Source organism: Petromyzon marinus (genome assembly GCF_048934315.1).
Source record: "Petromyzon marinus isolate PM22_M1 ecotype Great Lakes invasive population chromosome 84 unlocalized genomic scaffold, UKy_Petmar_22M1.pri1.0 chr84_unloc.4, whole genome shotgun sequence".
Classification (NCBI taxonomy): Eukaryota; Metazoa; Chordata; class Hyperoartia; order Petromyzontiformes; family Petromyzontidae; genus Petromyzon; species Petromyzon marinus.
This window is the reverse complement of record NW_027422641.1, coordinates 1,587,950-1,607,327: the sequence shown is the minus strand read 5'-3', so window position 1 is coordinate 1,607,327 and position 19,378 is coordinate 1,587,950. Positions and strand designations below refer to the sequence as shown.

General features: G+C 46.3%; 2 long non-coding RNA genes across 2 annotated transcripts; both read right to left on the bottom strand.

Moving 5' to 3' along the window:
* Positions 1 to 212: 212 nt before the first annotated feature.
* LOC142908494 (uncharacterized) lies at positions 213 to 6,003 on the bottom strand. The gene is made up of 2 exons (XR_012931811.1): positions 5,012 to 6,003; positions 213 to 2,793 (listed from the first exon to the last, which is right to left on the bottom strand). It is a non-coding gene; the product is annotated as an uncharacterized LOC142908494 (long non-coding RNA).
* A 10,057-nt stretch (positions 6,004 to 16,060) lies between these two features.
* On the bottom strand, positions 16,061 to 17,885 carry LOC142908500 (uncharacterized). The gene is made up of 2 exons (XR_012931817.1): positions 17,753 to 17,885; positions 16,061 to 16,891 (listed from the first exon to the last, which is right to left on the bottom strand). It is a non-coding gene; the product is annotated as an uncharacterized LOC142908500 (long non-coding RNA).
* Between the last annotated feature and the right edge of the window lie 1,493 nt (positions 17,886 to 19,378).

Genomic DNA, 19,378 nt, shown 5'->3' with positions numbered 1-19,378 from the left:
AGCTTTAAATCGAAATTTATTGATACATTGTTAAGCATTCCGAGGCTGTTGAAGTGCTGTTATTCGGTATATAGATATATGTTGACATAGAAATTTGAAATATCAGGTGTATTTTTTAACCTGTTTTTTTTTACCTGGATAGCCTAATTTGCAAGTGTGACCTGACACCAAAAAATAAAACTAATAAATTAGAGCAATGAAGCAAAGAGAAATCAGAGCAAAAACAACTTTAATGCAAGAAATGAACATTCCACAATCATTAAATTTCGATTTAAAGCTTTCGTGACTGCAGGGATTCGTATTCTTGGTTATTTCGGGAAAATTCTCACGACGAAATGTCGTGAGAATTTAAGTTAAATTTTTATTATTTTATTATTTCCCTTCTACGTGACTTTACCGAAAGAACCAAGAATATGAAACAATCATTAATTAAACAAAATAAATCACGTTACAGTTGCAACACAAGCGCCCGTCTTCAGGTGACAATCGCGATAGCCGCGATGTCTGCTGCGAGCAGCACGATGTCTGCAGCAGACACACCAATTGAAAGTTAAAATACATACATTTTAAACAGATATAGGGTGACTATCGAAGTCATACGTAAAGTGGCTAGGATATGTGCATGTTGTGTGATACACACCTCTATGTACGCACCAGTGATGTGCGGTGAGGTCAATAGCTGGGGAGGCACTGGCTAGTGTCAGAGCCAGATTCACATAGAGGGCGTGGCCTCACGGAGGGGGGCGTGGCCTCACTGAGGGGTGCGTGTTAGACACGTCCCCCTCAGTTATAGCTGCCTCCTCTGGTGCTTTTTCATTGCAATTTCATGACGAGACCAGCGAGCCTAAATATATTTATACACATACGTGAAATAAGTTACCTCGAGTATGGAAGGCGAGGACATGAAATGAAGGGGTCTACAAACATTACACACACGAACATATGCACACACAATTTGTGAAGTAGTGAATGCGAGGTGTGCAAGTCTCACACTAGCTCTTTACATCTGTGCAGTCCAGGCTGAAGCCTCTTCATTTCCTCGGTGCCAATGCCGCAGTCAAACAGGTTGAGTGTCTCCACAGGTTCCTCTCGATGCAGCAGGATCGAGGTGATGGCAGCGCAGTCTGGCAGGGACAGCCTTGTGAATGACAGGTCTATCTCAGTCATGGACCGAGTGGCATCACTCATGGACTTGCGGTCGTGCAGCTCGTGCACACAGTGCAAGAGACTGATGAGCCTGTGTTTGTCAACCTTCTGATTTTCCATGTTGTGATTGAGCCACTCGATTATTTCCTTTTGAGAATCTGCAGATGGAGGATCCAAGATACCCTCAAAGAACATCCATGGAGTGCTTGATGCTAGTCCACAAAAAAACCTCTGAAACACATCAAACCTCCCATCTTTGCTGTCCTCAATAGCTTTGATTATGTCACTCACTGGCCGTGTTGAATGTGTCAAATGCATGGCTATTGCTGCAAAGAATTCCTGGATTGTTAAGTGTGAAAACGAATAACAACTCCCTTATTCTTAGTTCTTTCGGTAAAGTCACGTTGAAGGGAAACAACAAAATAATAAAACGTGACTTTACCGAAAGAACTAAGAATATGAATTACTGCAGTCACGAAAGCTTTAAATCAAAACAACTCCCTTGTTTAATGCCCTCACATGTGAACACTTTGTTGATGAATGTACTTCCTAGTTCAGAAGAACTAACAACACACTCTTCTAGATCTTTTTGGCTGAACACCTGGATGTTTTGCTGAACCCCTTTCAGAGCCATATTTGCAAGAGACAATAAAATTTCCTTGGCTCCGTGGCTGCCACGTCCATGGTGTTCTACGAGCCCAAACACGTATTGTGTGAAGAGGTCGGTCATTGATTTGAGGATAATCTCAGAATGATCAGACTTTTGTAAATGTTCCTTCAGTGTAATGGCTGCTATATGACAGAATGAAGGGTTCTGGGACAATGTATTCACTGTTTCATTTTCCTGCAGGAGCTTGAGTACTCTTTCTGCTAGATTCCTATCTTTGTAAAAATTGCGTAAAAATTATATTTTATCCTCATGGGAAAACCCAGCAATTTCAACAGCTCGATCAACATTCACTCCACTCAGCTGCGCCATGGCAATAGGTCTGGTCGTTATCAAGACCGAGGCCCTGGGCAAGAGGTTTCCATTCACTAGTGCAGCAATGATGCCTTCTACTGTTGCCGTCTTACGTGGATCAGTGCAAGCATTGGCATAGTGAAGGCACTTTCCAAACTCATCCAACCCATCCATAACAAAAAGGGTTCTCTCTTGGTTTGCGTAAACCTCATCCGCTTTTTTTCCCAAACATGAGTGCAGCAGAGAAAACAGCTCTGCGAGTGACACCTCTCCAACATCATTTATCTCCCTGAACGTTATGAGCACGATGTGCTCAAAGCGTCGTGCAAACACTCTCTCACCTGACAGCAGGCTGTGCACAATGAATTTGCTCAACATGGTTTTACCGCTGCCTGGAGTCCCAACTACAATAACCAGTCGGGGGTGTGTTTCTTTTCCAATGAGATCAAAGATATTATTGTAAGTCATCCCTTCTCTCTGTGCTCTCTTCATCAGCTCCTTGTGCTGTTTGCCTCTCGCTAGTAACTCGTGCTGCTTGGTTTCTTGATGGCGGTAGTAGGGAACCAGAATTGGCTTCACCATTCTCTCCAGCAAAAATACTGCAGGTTCTCCAGGTCGTGCGTTGTAGTCTCGTGTTAATGATGTCAGCTTCAGCAAGAATTCTCTGTAATCATCACCAGGGTTATCTAAATTAAACAAATCATTTAAAAAACAAATTAGTTTCATTTACACTAAAAATACATTCCTATAACAGACAAATATGTTTAAAATAAACTACGTAAAAAAAAGCATATTTCATCATGGAAAATGTATTGCCATCATGTACATCACAAATTATTGTGTGGACATTTTCCCGATGTGTATTCTACATATCTCAACAAAAATTTACCACCACTTGTCTTGTTTGTTTTGCATGTGAAACAAGATAGTACCACCACATTTGAAATTACGATGTACATCAGCATAATCCCAACCTAATGCTATCAATTTGTGTCTAAAATGCACTGCTGCCTTGTCCTACAATTATTATTTTTTGTTGTTTAGGATGTTGAATTTTACTTTTTATATTTCACTGGTATTGGGGTTGTGTTTCCTTTTCCATTTCAAGCTGGCCTACATCACCTAGCAAGGGGGCTACACTGTGGTTGAGTGCAGTACACCAGGCACGGTCCTAGCAGCAGAGAAGATGAAGTGCTTTCACCTCCACAACAGCCACATGAATTACAGAATTCGTAGCATCCCACGTGTTGCATCGTAGGTTCACTTAAACTTCAAATAATCTGGTTACTGCATCATCAGCAAGCACTGTGGCATCCACTACATTGGGGAGTGTCGATTTCCAATAGCAAATTTGCTCAACAACTTCCATCTGCTTTCCAAGTAAACACTGAACCCAGAGGCGCACCACTTGGGCAATGTTGACCATAAGAACCGTGATACCTCTGTATCTGATGTTATTTTAATCTCTCGGGAATCATATATTCAGAGTCATTTAATCACGTCGACTTTTTTTCTAAATGAGAGGGATACAAATTTGACGTTTAATCTGGAGTGAATTATAACCAATCCAGTTTCAGTTTCATTTATTTTGTATAGCCCTGTGAGCCATTCGGCTCTTGAATCGGGTGCAACCGCAACAAATAAAAACAGGAAAAAGAAACATCTTAAAGTGACTACGCGCAAACAGAAAAATCCAGGAAAAAACAGCAAAGTCTTCCAGAAAAAGCACTGTATATCAATGCTGTGTGCAAAAATCCCAGTGGGATGCAAGTCAAACAATAACAACCATAAGACAATTTAGAGTAAAGTTATCAGTCTAACTCTGTACTACAACAAACAAATATGGCTAAACCAAAACGTTTTCGAAATCACCAAAAGAAAGCTATAAAAGCAATGGAACAGTGATCATAAGAACTGATTGAAATTTTACAATAAACGATATAAATAACATGTACTACCAAACTTTGCAGCCATAGCTGGCTGCATGAGTCACTCCATAACAGCAGGAGTATCAGTAGGAGTGTCAACATTTTTAAAGAGTTAAGAGGATAGAGTAGGTTCCGTTTCATGAGTCAATGGCAATAAAAGGCTGGGTGTCCTTAGAAATAGCAGTGATAGCTAGTCAATATAAAAAAAAATTAGGAGTAAAAAATGTCCACAAAGGAGGAGACATTGTACTGAGAAGAGCAGATAGCCAAGGACGGAGCCATGTGGAACACCATAGAATGGGGGCTTCTGAACGGAAGGCAGTCATTGCTTGGAAAAAATAGGGCTCACTTTTAGAGGGTGAAGCAGAAGCAGTGGGGAAGTGTGTGAGAGATGCCTGCGTAGCAATGCCGATTCAAGAGGATGGAGTAGAAGCAGCTTCCATAATTTAAGAGAGGTGGTCATTCACCCTGCAGTTTCAACGACAGGGCCTTGGTGGAATCCAGATTGTACCAAGTCATGGAGACCATGGCAGCAGATGGGTTTGCTGCCATGGCCAAACATCTTGGGCTTGACACTTGAAAGAGCTTCATAGCTCATTACATTCTTCCAGCTGAAATAAAATGTCTGTGTCTGAAGAGGTGAGAGAAAATCACCATGTTTAAGTCTTTTGCAAGGAAAATGAGGTGTAGGATAGGACAGAAATTCAGGAATGTTGGGGTCCAGTGTGGATGTAATGTTTTGATACTGACACACATTTCCATTATCCATCCATCCTTTCCTCCAAGTTGCTGATTCCTTGTACATACCCTGCTATGGAATGGAATATTAATGTCCTCCTTCTGAGAGGAATGTTGTCATGCAAGGGTGGTGCAGTTTGCTAATATTAAATGACAATTCATATAAGTTCAAAGCAATTATTTCACTTAAATTTGCCAGAGACATGCAAATGAATATGTGAAGTTTAGCATCACTCACGAGAAGCTGCTCCAGGGATGGCTTTACCCGCAGTTCAGCTCAGATCGACACCCATCACGTTGAGCTGCTGCTCATGCTGTGATATCCACTGATCCATGAGAGGGATCTCGGATCTCAGCGGCACCAGCACGGCTTCAATGAATCTCATGCACACTTCTTCTCCCTTGCCGAGCACCAGGTCAACCAGGTGCCGTGTTCGCACAATGGGATCATTCTCGTTTTTGAGGGACGCGTATTCGCCGTACAGGACTATCTCTGTTTGACAGGAATGGTCAAGCACTTCTGAAGACTTCGCCTGGAGGTATTCCTGCAGTTTCACTTTGTTGGTTCTAATAATCTCATATGCAGGATCATTTGATGCCATCACGACCAATGCATCGAGTCACCTGAGGAAAATGAAAACAAACCACGTGTCACCTGTAAGCATAGTCATGTAATTTTAGCCAGGTAAAAGAAATAATAATTATAAAAATAAAATGTTGCTACTAAATTCTAAGAGGTCTCGGTTAGGTACAATTGTGACTCTAGCTATTTGATCGTGAATACATTGGGTTATTTAAATTGTAATAAAAGCTTAAAATTGTTATTGGAATATATAGAAATACGTAAAATTGCATCGAAACACTTTAGGCATCTCAAAACACTCTTCAGTGCAAGCATTTGAACATTCACATGAACACAACACTACGATAAAAAAGTAAAATGTAAACCTAATTCAAAACACCACACAGGTTTAGCAGATTAAGCAGCTGTGTGACACCACGTGCTCACTGCCTCGACCATCGTGATGCCACGCAGACGGCGAATTGCGCTGTAATGTGCAATGATGGAGATAGCGTCACCTCTAGTTGAGTGACGATTAGAGGGTGGGAGCCAGGTTTGATCTTGGGTAGTCCCTATGTAGTGGGCACTCCCATGCTCTCAATGTATGGGTAGAGGGTGCTCTGAGGTTGTCTAGAAGTGGTATGACGTCACATACCGCGTTCCCAGCAACGGCTGGCGGGGCCGTTTGTGAGGGGGCCGGGGGAGCTGACGGAGGGAGCCGACGGGGCCGGGGGGGGGGCGACGGAGCCGGGGGCGGGGGGCGACGGAGCCGGGGGGGGGCGACGGAGCTGGGGGGGGGCAACGAAGCCGGGGGGGGCGACGGAGCCAGGGGGGGGGGCGTGGGCGACGGAGCCGGGGGGGGGCAATGGAGCCAGGGGGGGGCGATGGAGCCAGGGGGGGCGATGGAGCCAGGGGGGGTTCGACGGAGCTGGGAGGGGGGGGCGACGGAGCCAGGGGGGGGGCCGACGGAGCTAGGAGGAGGGGGCGACGGAGCCGGGGGGGCGGGGGCCGGACGGAGCCAGGGGGGGCCGACGGAGTTGGGGGGGCGACGGAGCCGGGGGGGGGGCGACGGAGCCGAGGGGGGGGGCGATGGAGCCGGGGGGCGGGGGGGGGGCGATGGCGTGAGCAGAGGGAGCCGACACTGACTTTCTCATACATTATGCACTGACTCACTCACACATCATGCACTGACTCGCTCATCATGCGCTGACTCGCTCATCAGGCGCTGACTCGCTCATCATGCGCTGACTCACTCACACATCATACACTCGCACAACCACTGACCCATTCACTCATCATACACAGGTTCACTCATCGTGTGCTGGCTCACTCGCACATCATACACTCACTCTGCCGCTGACTCACTCACACATCATACACTGACTCACTCATCATGCGCTGACTAACACGTCATACACTCACTCAACCTAATACTAACTCACTCATCATACGCTGACTCGCACATCATACACTCACTCAACCTAATACTGACTCAATCATCATATGCTGACTCGCACATCATACACTCACTCACGCTGCTGCTGACTCACTCACACATCATACACTGGGAGTGTCGTGCTGCCAGCTATGGCTGCAGGTTTTGTCGTACGTATTATGTATATCGTTGTTAAATTTAAAATCACAGTTCTTATGATTACTGTTGTTACATTGTTTTTTTAGCTTTATTTTGGTCTGGTTGTGGTGTAATAGGTTTCTGCAATGTAGATTCATATTTTGTTTGTTGCGGTTGCACCCGACTTAAGAGCCGCATGGCTCACAGGGCTATACCTAATAAATGAAACTTGAAAACTTGAATACGCTTCACGGAAATGAGTAAACATGACCTTTTGTGGAGGTAGTGTTTGTGTGGGAAAGCCAAAACTTAAAGTACACACATGAGGCAGCGTCAATGTTACTGTAATGTTCATTATGTTAAATAAATCACTTATACAGGACAGCAGTGGTCCATGCGTCTGTGCAGCCACCTTCCTACGACTTTGAATCTCCACCTACATTGTCTCTTAGGAATCCTTCAAAATGAGCGGCACGTTACATCATCATCAGCAGCCATTGTCTCTCTACCGCTGAATGAACGCCTCCCTATATTTATTTAACGTGAGAAATTAATGAAAAAAATTCTTAATTTAACATTTTTTATTAGTATCAATAATAACGAAGCATCTGGTCAGTGAGTATGCACCACGTGCATTTACAACAGCATGCAGAGCATGAGACTATAACGAGTTTTGTACATCATGTTTGTAAACCCAAGTAATCCATTCTTTAGTATGAGATATTTATACATTTAACTCTTTGTGTATTGAGCTGTGTGTATTGCATTGCTGCAAACTAAATATCTATACTGTACATATACAGGCCGGTCTGACTTAACCAGCGTTCTTTTTACAAGAATGTGCTATAACAAGCAATATTAATTTATCCCTGGGGTGTCACTATATACGTATGATTTTATGAGTAGTCAAAGAGTACGAGGAGATAATGTAATAGGGAGAAGGGGGTGAGGGCGTGGGCTTAGTCGCTTAACCTGGCAAATGGACATACATTGATGTTTACGCCCAAGGCGCAACAACTCTATTGGTTTCACTATCGTACAGCTCCACGCTACACACAGCAGACGCGTGCTCCCTACAGAGGATAAACTGTCGAGCGTCTTCTACGCCGACAGCACGAGCTTCAACACAAACATCCCCCATGTAGCTCCACAGACTGGTGGGTCAAGTGCTGTTAGTGAGCCCCTTTGAAGACCCGCACGCAAAGTGGGGTAGAAATGGCCAGCACCACACCTGGCCACGTTTGTCTCATAGGTTATACTGATTACCCATTGTACCAGGCACTCATTTAATGCAGACACAACCTAGAGGACCCAAAACCAGTGTAGATATCACGTGCTATTGATAACTGTGGCTGAGTTTGTTGTGCAGCATGGCTCGCCACAAACACACATAGGCGATGTACACAAACATACAAGATACAAATGAGAAAAATCTCCCATATCGTTTTTTACATTATTGGGATTAGTTCTGCTAGCGAGCACCTAAGAAGGCCAGTACGGCACATGAAGGGGTGGGTACATAAACACAATAACAATAAAAGCCATTCGCCACTCAAAATTGGTGACGTCAACAAAGTGTTTGTGCCAGGCTAAGTGCACATTGAGGTCATGTGGACTGTCGAAGGCTCATGGGCAGGAGGTTACAGGATAGATAAAGGTGTCATGGGTTGAGTGACAGGGATGACTGGCAGATCTACTACCTGTGCTCCCTACTGTTCCACCTTGCTGCATTTTACTCATTCTGCACTCCGCTCGTTGTTGTGAGCATCACTCCTCCGCCCTCCGTTATTGCTGGAGGCGGACATCCTTCACAAAACTCCTCCAGAGACGCTGATCTTGAAACCACTGGTCGAGCTGTTGGCAAGCCCAAACAGCTCCACCATCCTTCTGTTACACAGCAGTCAAACTCTTGCCTATAGCGATAAGTCCCTTATATCTGGACAAACAGAAGCTGTTTGGGTACACAGTTACTGGGCATTTGGGCTACATGACTCAGCCAATGCTGCCTCACCTGCCTTAGTATCTCACTGATGGGCATTTGTCCAGATCATTCAAGGATCTAAGCTGCTCACATAATCTAGTTTGTTAAGCCCACGGTGGATCGTAGACAACTTGGATATGCAAAACCAGTGTGGATGTTCCTTTAAAAGGGATCCAAATTTCTCAAATGTAGAGAAGGGAGGGAATATCTGGCTGAGAAGACCCAGAGCTTTACATGGAGCGACAGGCAATGCAGCATTCACAGTGTGTTACGCAGCTGAGATAATTATGTTCAACCGATTCGGAGCATGACCTCTGCTGCCAAACTGGAGCTAGTCACATGCACCCTTTCCAGGTATGGAAAATTGTTCTGCTCTGTCAAAAACTGCCCCACTGGTCATGGGGAGTGGAGGGATGGGAGAATACGATGACACAGAATACCCAGGCAGGTGCTTTGTTTTATGTGGGGATGAACGTAAACCCCATTTCTTAGTAGTACTCTCGAAGTTCAACAAAAGCTTCTCCAGCTCATACTGGATATAATTCTTATGGTGGGGATGGTTGTAATGTGGAGGTGGGCAGTGGTAATGCACACTCCTGTCTAATGAGGAACCAACAGTTTGGGACAATTTCAAGATTATGTAAACAACGCCGCCAAGACCTGCCCAACAACCTGTTGCAATATTGGAAATGAATGGATTAGTGATTAAACGTGGTGTTTAATTGAAAAAAGAACGTAAAAACTGCTACAAGGGCCTAAGAAGGCAATGCAAAACTCAGATCTGGCATGAACAGAGGGGGCCTGATGGAAAAGCTGCAGCAGTTGAATAATAACTCTCAGTCAAATAAAGGATGACTTTGCAAACTTCAGTCAGCTCAGGGGAGCCTACTTCAATATTTCCTGCGCAATTACAAATGCCAGTGGCAAGCTCCTCAGCAGTTGAAGGCAGAAACTAGCATGCTAGAAGTAATTATGCTCCCAAATGCAGAATCGCTCTTCGTCATATCCCTTTGAAGAGCTCATGCAAGCCACAGCAACCAAAGACCCTACACCTTCTGCATTGAGCCATTTGAGTATAAAGTGAGAGGTACCCTAAGAAAAATGAAAGAAATCACTAGTAACCAACACTTGCAATATCAGAGTAGAAATGCTGACACCCAGAGGCTCAACTATCATCACATGGGTGAGTAAGATCTTTTAACACACGTGGAGGGCAGGCTTGAAACCAGCTTTCAATGATGCAGCCTTTTTGGTTGGGCTGCAGGCAGTCTTACTCGTGCCGTGTCAGTCATAGAGGTTGTTGGACCATGCTTATATTTGCCTCAAGCAAGTCTTGACGAACAAAGTGGGGCATAATCTGCTGAGTAGTGTAGTGGAGGCTGTGAAATGAGAAATAATCAATTAGAGTGCCTTTAAAAAGAGCCTCTGTCAAGGTGATGTGCACATCAGTGAGATACAATCATCATTGGGAACAAGGTGGTGTACATTCAGCCTACATTTCTAAAGTGAGAACATACAGTGATGATCACAGGAGAAATCTGTGGATGGTAAGTGACAGGCCCAAATAATTGCATCAAAAGAAAAGGGAATGAGTGACCTCCGAATGAGTAAAGGTTGATTAGAAGTTCCAACTGGAAGCCTTGGTTGCTGGGCGGAGAATGAGTGAAGGGGAGTAAAGCGAGATGGTAGGGACGATATAGGAGAACATTAGGAGGGGAATGAGATGATGGGAGAGGCAAACAGGAGCGTGTCCATGGTGGAACTTGAAGACAGCAAAGAGGATATTGTGCTTGATGCAGAAATTAATCGGATACCAGTGGAGGGATCAAACACGATCACAGCTTTACCAATTAAAAACCAGGCAACAGAAACAAACATGAGTACAGTATTCCCAAAGACAAGACTGTCACACTATATAAAGTCCCACTCATTTCATGGATCGTTATTAAACAAAGGTGTCGCTTTAATCGACATTGTGAACTCGGGATGTTACGGGACAATGAGTCCCATAGGCAACGCCACGGGCTGAAGGGCACAGTGGGGGCTATCACTCCCTCGACTGACTGTGCGCGAGTAACAGACTTCAGCCTCTATTGACGATCTCTGTGAACAGGGAGGTGGAAGCCAATAGAGTTCATGTCAACAACAAAAACCGTGACCTTTAAAGAGACAATGCTCCTGTTAAAATACGATTGACAGTACATTACCATTTTTACATGCTTCAGAGTACTATACCGATTTTAGAAGCAGCGTTGCTTTGTAGATTGATTTTGTTACTGATGGAGATAGTAAAAAAAGCATGTGGCAAGATGAGACGTTCATTCGAATGTCCTAGCCCCTTGGCATAGCCCCTAGGCTCGAGCACAAGACACTGATACTATTTTACTCAACACCCACCTCTATAACCCCCCTAATCGCTCCCCCTCAATCCCGCTATGTCCCCCTCCCCCCATAGCGATGTTATTTATCTTCCAAAAAAACTTCTTCGATAACACCGCTTTGAAATGAAATGTTTATAGTAAGAGACGATTCAGGCAATGGCCCTTTTGTCACAGCACTTCAGTCTCCTCGACTTGTGACATCGGCACCACCCATGAGGAGGCCGCATTTGTTGCACTCCAAGATGGCTTGGTGAACGCCCCTACCTGCCACTACCCCGACTTTTCCTTGCCGTTTGTCCTTGATACAGATGCTAGTAACACTGGCATTGGAGCTGTTCTGTTTCAAGTTGTCAATGGCGTCGAGAGTGTTATCGCATAAGGAAGCAGAGTGCTGTCTCCGGCTGAACAGCGGTACTGTGTCACACGCTGATAACTGTTAGCTATCGTGTTTTTCTTGCAACAGTATCTTCCATATTTGTATGGGAGAGACTTTGAGATACGCTCGGACCACGCGGCGCTGCAGTACGCGCTGCAGGTTGACCAGCCACCTGGCGAACTTTCACGCTGGTTGGAGGTCCTCCAGGACTACTCTTTTCAGGTTACCTATCGCAAAGGCTCCCATCACACGAACGCGGACGCCCTGTCGCGATTACCCACGAACGAGAGTTGCGCAAGTTTTTCGGGCGCCGGTCGCTGTAAGCCGCGCAACGAAAACTCGCCCCCTACCCTTACGGCATCGGCCGAGGTTGTAACATCTGAGGGGGCTGGGGATCCAGTGGCGCGTGATGCTGTCATTGGATTGGACCACGACGAATGGGGGCGCCTCCAGGTTGAGGACGCTTCCCTGCTTAAATTGCGATGCCGTGTCAAAGAGACTGATGGGGGCGAGGATCGATGGGGTGTCGCCTCTTTCATTCTCAGAGGCGGATTGCTCATGCATTGGGGCGGAGAGATGCGATGTTCCAACATTGTTGTGCCCACCGCCCTGCGGAGTAAGGTCATTTGGGTGGTGCACGAGCGTCTGTTGCACTTGGGTGTGCATAAACTAGCATTGGCCACACGTAAGTCGGATTTCTTCTGGCCTGGCATGGCTGAGGATGCTGCCAATTTGTTGAAGGGGTGTGTGCAGTGCACGCGGTAGAAGCCGCTTGTGGGAATAAATATTTTCTGGTGGGAGTCGAGTATTTCTCATGATGGCCTGTGGCCTGGCCGCTTCCCAAACAGTTGGCGGCAAAGATCACTGAGGCATTCCTCAATGGCTACGTAATTGTAGTGGCATGGTTGAACATGATCGCCACTAATCATAGCCGTCAGTACTAGCTTGTGTCAGTAGGGAGCAGAGGGGAGGCTGAACCTGCTGGATTAATGATGACGGGCCGTTGGCCAAGGCAATCCCTGGGGGAGCATCGTGACCAACGGTCGGGACCCCAGATCCCGGGAAGGGGGCTGGGGAGATGATGTCATTCTCCAGACCCTCGGAGACGGTCCTAGAAGGAAGGCGTGGCCAGGGGCGGAGTGAGCCAGGAGCCTATATATAAGTTAGGTCCCTGAGCGGTCCCAGCAGTTGTTGTCCGGCCGAAGACTGAAGAGCATCCTGGAGCCCTGAAGAGAAGAGCCCAATGGGCAGAGCAGAACCCCTGGCTAAGGTCGGCTCGAGCTTGTACCAGTGAAAGCTCCAGCTGATAACCCGTGAAGACTCAAGGGAAGACTCAAGCCCCAGCAGTATAGATGCCGTGATAGCTAGTGAGAGGCAAGCTAGTCTGGAGGGACTACCTCCATAGAGTATCGGGTGAAAGGGGCCATTACCCCATTGTGTAATAACCTGTTAATGTTATAATAAATGTGTTGCCTCAGAGTAAGCTTCCTCCAGTTTATTACCCACTACATTATGGACAAGAGTGCTCCCGAACGTCTTCTGAACAATCAGGGCAAAACATTTTCTTCAAAATTATTGCAAGAGGTGTGCGTTAGTTGTGAACCAAGAAAGTACGCATGTCACCGCACAATCCGCAGACGGATGGTATGGTTGAGGTGGCTGCACAGGACTCTGACCTCCATGTTGAGTCATCAGGTCAGCGAGAACACGACCCCCTGATTCATGTTCAGTTACAAGCCGCACCCAACAAGGCAAAATCTTAAATCTCTGACTCCGTGTGCTGCGAAGTGCGGGAGACTTCCAGGGTAAATTCTGATTTGTGCCGATTGGCCAATGAATGGCTGAGGGGCTTCCGTACTTCAGTGCAACCAAGCTCTGGGGACAGAGCTTGGTTGCACTGTCCACAGGTACCGTTGGGTACATCGCCCAATTTGCTCAAACCCTGGAGAGGGCTGGTTGATGTGATTCGGGTCATTCGACTGCAGTGTGTCCAGATCCGCTTGGGGCGGCAGAGTTGGTTTGTACACTCCTCTTGCCCTAAGCCCTTTATTGCTCCCTGTGAGTTTGTTCCATCTCCACACTGTGGGCGCCGAGGGACAGATGTGTCCGGCGAGCTGGCATGTGTGCACGTTGAGGTTGGTCCTCAGCGGAGTCGTGTGCTTCCTCCCTCAGGTGCCGCGCGCCTGATGTCCCCCAAGCCGCCGCCTGCGCTGTCTTCACTTGATTCGGGAGAGGAAAACCCGTCGACCCGGCCTACTGCTCTTCGACTGGACAGTTGCATATTCCCCCTGGGACCTCCAGAGAGAGTGAGCCCACCTCCACTGGAGACCCAGCCACGAGGACTCGCTCAAAAACTCTTCGGATTTTGTGACACCCATGCACACACACTCCCACACCATCAGTTGCTTGTCACACTCAGTAGGCCATATCGGTTATTGGCTGAACCTAGCCTTTGTTGTGCTTATGGGTATTGTTACACAGTGAGGATGGGAGTTGTTGGTGATGGAGGGGATTCCGTGCATTCGCGTTTTATACTTTCTCGTGTTGTTCTGTACATTTGTAGCTAGTGTATATATTGTATAGGTGGGCTTGGGTATTTATATGCTATTTGTTATTGTTAATTATTGAGGCACACATAGCATTTAGTCACTTTTACTCGCTTTTTATCACCTTATTCACTTAAGCAACCATTGGAAAGATGTTCTAAATCATACCAAACATTAAACTAATTTTCAATGGTATTTATCCAAATAGTGATATACCAAACTTTCATAGAAGCTTATTTCACTTCACACCTACATTTGTAAACTCCCGCCCCGTGCCGGTCCTCTACGTTCCACTTAACACCCCCTCCCCCCCCCGTGCCGGTCCTCTTGTGCGTTACGGTCATTTTATGCTAATTCCTTTGTCAAAGTATTTTGTTTCCTCCCACACAGCTTAAAAGGACGCGACCTGGGCTGGACTGTCTTCACTCCAACGCTGTCCTCATGACAGTACGGTCCCCTTCACCTGATGAAGGCCACTTGTGTTGTGGCCGAAACGTCATGAATTTTGTTGTTTTATTTTTTACCTACGTGACTTTACCGAATAGAACCAAAGAGTATGGATCCTTGCAGTCACGAAAGCTTCAAATCTAGAACTTATTCACTTGGTTAGTTTTAAGGGGGAGTTGACAGCCAGGACGGCTGAATGCTACGAATGGGGGGGGGGAGGGGGGTAATGTAGTGACATCGGGAATGCCACTGTGTAGTGCCGGCCTGAGAGGCACGGCGTGCGATGTAATTACATCACCGACACCCCATATATGTGGGTGTAGTACCAGCCTTAGTGGGGCTTGGTGAGCGCTGAGTCATGGCGCTGAGTGGCACCACGTGTGGCGTGCAGTGCTGTTCTCTATAGGAGGGGTGTGAAAGTGTCAGCCATGAATGAGGTTAATGTGGGCCATTGCACTTTGTTTGACCCTGGAAGGTACATGACGGGTAAATTCTACACAGGGGCCACAAGTTGGGGTTAGTGGGTAGTCACGTGTCAGGGCGAGATCTTGCAATAGGAATCGAGAAGGTAGTTGTGGCCAAGGGCGGAGCCGGCCACGACTGGTAAGCATATAAACCGGGTCCCCAGAGGGACCGGGGTTCAGCTTTGCTGTTGTCTTCTGAAAGATCTACATTCAACGTCCGTGAAGAGTCACCAACACATGGGCAGGACTCAAGCTGGAGTCCTGCTCGTTGTAGCTATCCCAGAGTGTTAGCGCAGATAGCCTGGTGGTCCACCACCATAGGTTGTTATCTGGTAAAAGGGAAGTTACCCCTTCGTGTTGGTATAAATAAATTTGTTGCCTCCAAAGAGTATGTCTGCGACTCAATTGAACCGACTACACAATGGTGCAAAGGTCAGTAAAGTGACCGAGGCCACCAGGTGCTGTACCAGTATACCACATCAGATTAACAAGGGGCTCAGTGGTGGCAACAAGTTATCCCCTTCACCTGGAATGCAGGAGGTCGTGGGTTCGATTCCAACCCCAACGCCTGGATATTTGGAGTTTGCATATTCTCCCCGTGGTGGCGTGGGTTTTTCTCTGGATCCTAGAGTTTTTTTCCCTCCACATTTAGAAATATGCGTTTACAGTATTTGGCTGCTACAAATTTCCACGTGATAAGCCACTTCGTTGAGCTATGATTTGTGGCCAGGTTGCTTTTGAAAAACAGCTATATAGCTCAGTGGTCCTTACTTGGTACAATAAAATAAAAATCTGCCGATTCCTGGAGTTATACTATAGGAAGGCCTGGGTACCCAAGGGACCAGGTTACACCATTTGTCAGTTCAATGAAAAATCGACAAACAATAAATCCAACAAACACACCCAGTGCTGAAATGCACTGAAGTCAGTAAATGTACCAGAATGAAGCAGTACACATCTTGTCAAGTTGTATTTATACAACAAAGATAACTAAAGAAAAATAACCAAATCCACAATTAGATGTGGATGTGATAATAAAGTAAAGCCCTTCTGGATAATGGACACCCTATGCCCTGTCGGTCGTGTTGATTTTTTACCATATTTCACCACGCCGACTAGTGCGGGTTGGTGAAGCGAGGGGGGCAGAACTGATTCATTTGTCACTCGCCTCTGGATTTAGTCCATGGGTGTGTAGTGATGTGCGCTAAACACTGTGCAATTGGACGACCCCACATGCCCTGGGCACCCTTTCGCATGAGATATTCAAACTCAATCTATTTTGCAGGTGAAATATTTCTGAAATAAAAATGCAATGAAGGAAAACAGAGAAACTGCCATGACACGGTGCACAGGTGTGAATTAATATATTATAATAATCAGTCACACGACTGACCATACAAGGCAAGCACACCATGGTGGTGCTCGCTTCATCCACCCAGCAACACACTTCAGCGCAATTGTTTCCCAGCGCCTATCTCGTGACTCGGTATGGGAATCGCTGCGGCGGTATCCGCTCGTGCAGCTCCATGCGACCCACAGCAGACGCGCGCTCCCTATAGAGGATCCACGGTCGCGCGTCGTCTATGCCTACAGCACAAGCTCCGACACAAACATCCCCCATGGAGCTCCACAGACTGGTGGGGCAAGTGCTGTTATTGAGCTCCTATGAATGAAGCAGTACACATCTATGAAGGCCGCTGTGAAGTGTCGAGTCGCCCCGCGTCTCTCGCCCCTGACGCGGCCCAGTTCCCCGTGTAGCCTCCTCTGCTGTGCTCTCAGCCTCTGGCCCTTACGCAGCAGAAAGGAGAGGGGTGGAGGGGTGACGGGAGGAGTGAAAGGAGCGTTGAGGGGAGGGTTGGGGGGAGGATCGGTGGGAGGGTTGGGAGGGGTGGGGTGGGGTGGGTGGGGTGGGGTGGGTGGGTGGGGTGGGTGGGGTGGGTGGGGTGGGGTGCCCCTTGCTTTCTTCGGCCCCTCCCCCCACCTCTGCTACTTATTTTAAGCCTCTGTCTGTTCATCCATCCGGCCCCTTTTTTCTTGCTTCTCTGTCCGTCTTTCCTCTTCTTACCTCTTGTGTCCCTGTATATGTATTTCTGCTATCTTATACCTCGTATTTGTTCACTCTGTCTATGCTGGTATGTTCAACCCAGAGGATGAACACGAAATTTAGCACTCTTCTGAAATTCGTGGTCTGCCAGGCAAGTGTCTAACTGTGTCGTTGGCCGACTGGTATTGCATCACGTAAAATTTTCTTAGGTTTTTTGAATTCTCGTCTCTCATCTTCTTGTTGTATTTACCTCCGTGCAGTTTAACACTCTCTATGTGTTGCGTTGATGTCACCTTATGTGCTATTTGTTTTTACACCTGATGAAGATCGCTTGTGTTGCGGTCGAAACGTCGTGCTTGATTTATTTTAATATAATTTTATGGTATTTCTACATATGTGACTTTACCGAAAAAAACAATGAGTTAATCAATGGTTCTCTGTGTGAGTGAGTCTATGTGTCTCCATGTGAGTGAGCCTATGGCTCTGTGTCAGTGAGACTTTGGCTCTCTGTGTGAGTGCACTCTGTGAGTGAGTCTATGGCTCTCTGTGGGAGTAAGTGGGTCTCTAAGGCCACCACCATCTTGCTCCCTGCCCAGTGCGTCCACCTGGTTGAGCTGCAGAAGTCTATTGTCCACCACTCCAGACTGCACAGATATCCGACGTCCACCTCCAGCACAGACACCAGCAGATTCTTAAACCTGGTGGTGGAAGGACACGAGAGGGGTAATAGTCAACCACCATTACCACCATCAATACCACCATTACAACCACCAAAATCACCGCTATCGTTAACACCACCATCAATATCACCACCTCCACCACAACAATCACAATCAAAATTACAATCACAATACTCTTTGGTTCTTTCGGTAAAGTCACGTAGGTAGAAAAAATAATAGATCACGACGTTTCGATCGCAACACAAGCAACCATCATCAGGTAAAAAAATATAGCGAGAAAGCTGCTGAAACAAGAAGTTATATTGGCTTGAGATAAGCTCAGCCCAAGAGTAAGTGGGCGGGGCTAGAGGTAGAATTTGCATGTAAATACAACACCACATCGTGGAAAAGGAAAGAGAGACACAGACACCGAGAGACATCCACACACAGAGAGAGGCATACACAAAGAGACACACGAAAGACGCATACAAAGAAAAACACACCGGCAGAGAGAGACACCCACACAGACAGATGCAGAGAGAGATAGACAGAGCGAATTACATAATTACAAAAGAATTACTATGGTGTGACAATGCCAATTACCAATGTCAAAGGGAACATCAATGAATGGTAAATGTGGGGTAATATCCCCAGAAGAGCATGTAGACTACATTAAAAAATAAAATAATCAATCAATATAATATCACATATGGGTTCAGTTTAAAGTTTACTTATGAAAAATAATACTGAAATAATTGTGCTCCATAGGTTATCTTAATGGTAAAGTTACATAAACATCACGGAATCACTTAAGCTGACCATTTAAAAAGACATTAATTGCAAGATGTTGAGCAAAGGAAATTATTTGGAAGTTCATCTCACACCAAGTACATGTTACTATAAATCTAAATCTGCATAGTTCTCGATCAGCAAAGTCGCAAACATGTTTTACCACAAGCAAGGAGTTCGGTGTAAAGCTGTTAAGCAAATTAACCACTGCACACGGTTGTAAAGCTCTCTGCCTCAAAGACAGCACTCTACCAAGTGTCACGACGCAGCTGCACACGCCGCATGACAATAGGCGGAGTGAGTGAATCTAAGTAGACACTGACCCTGTCAAAGGGGATCCATGTCTAGAGTATTTGTGGCTGGTGCTACACATTTCTAACGTGATTAGCCATTTAGCTGATCTATCATTTGTGGACAGGTCGCTTCTGGAAAACAGCCACATAGCTCAGTGGGTCTCACCTGGTAAAATAAAAATAGTTTATAGAGTTCGTTCTGCCTCAACGCGTGTTTTCATAACGCCAATTGGATATAGCACGATGAATGTATTAGGGAACACGTTTTATGACACGGATGCTAAATGGATATAACGCGATTGAGTCAACAGAACCACGTCGCGCGAGTAGGAATGTGCGGTTGTTCGGCTGCCTGGGCACAGCGTCACACGAGGCATTGGGATGCTGCTGGATGCTTCCTGATGCTCCCCACGCGCCTCAGTCTTTGTTCAGCCGACACACGCATCTCACGCTGTTATCACGGACTGTGCTTTACCCTGTATTAGTCATT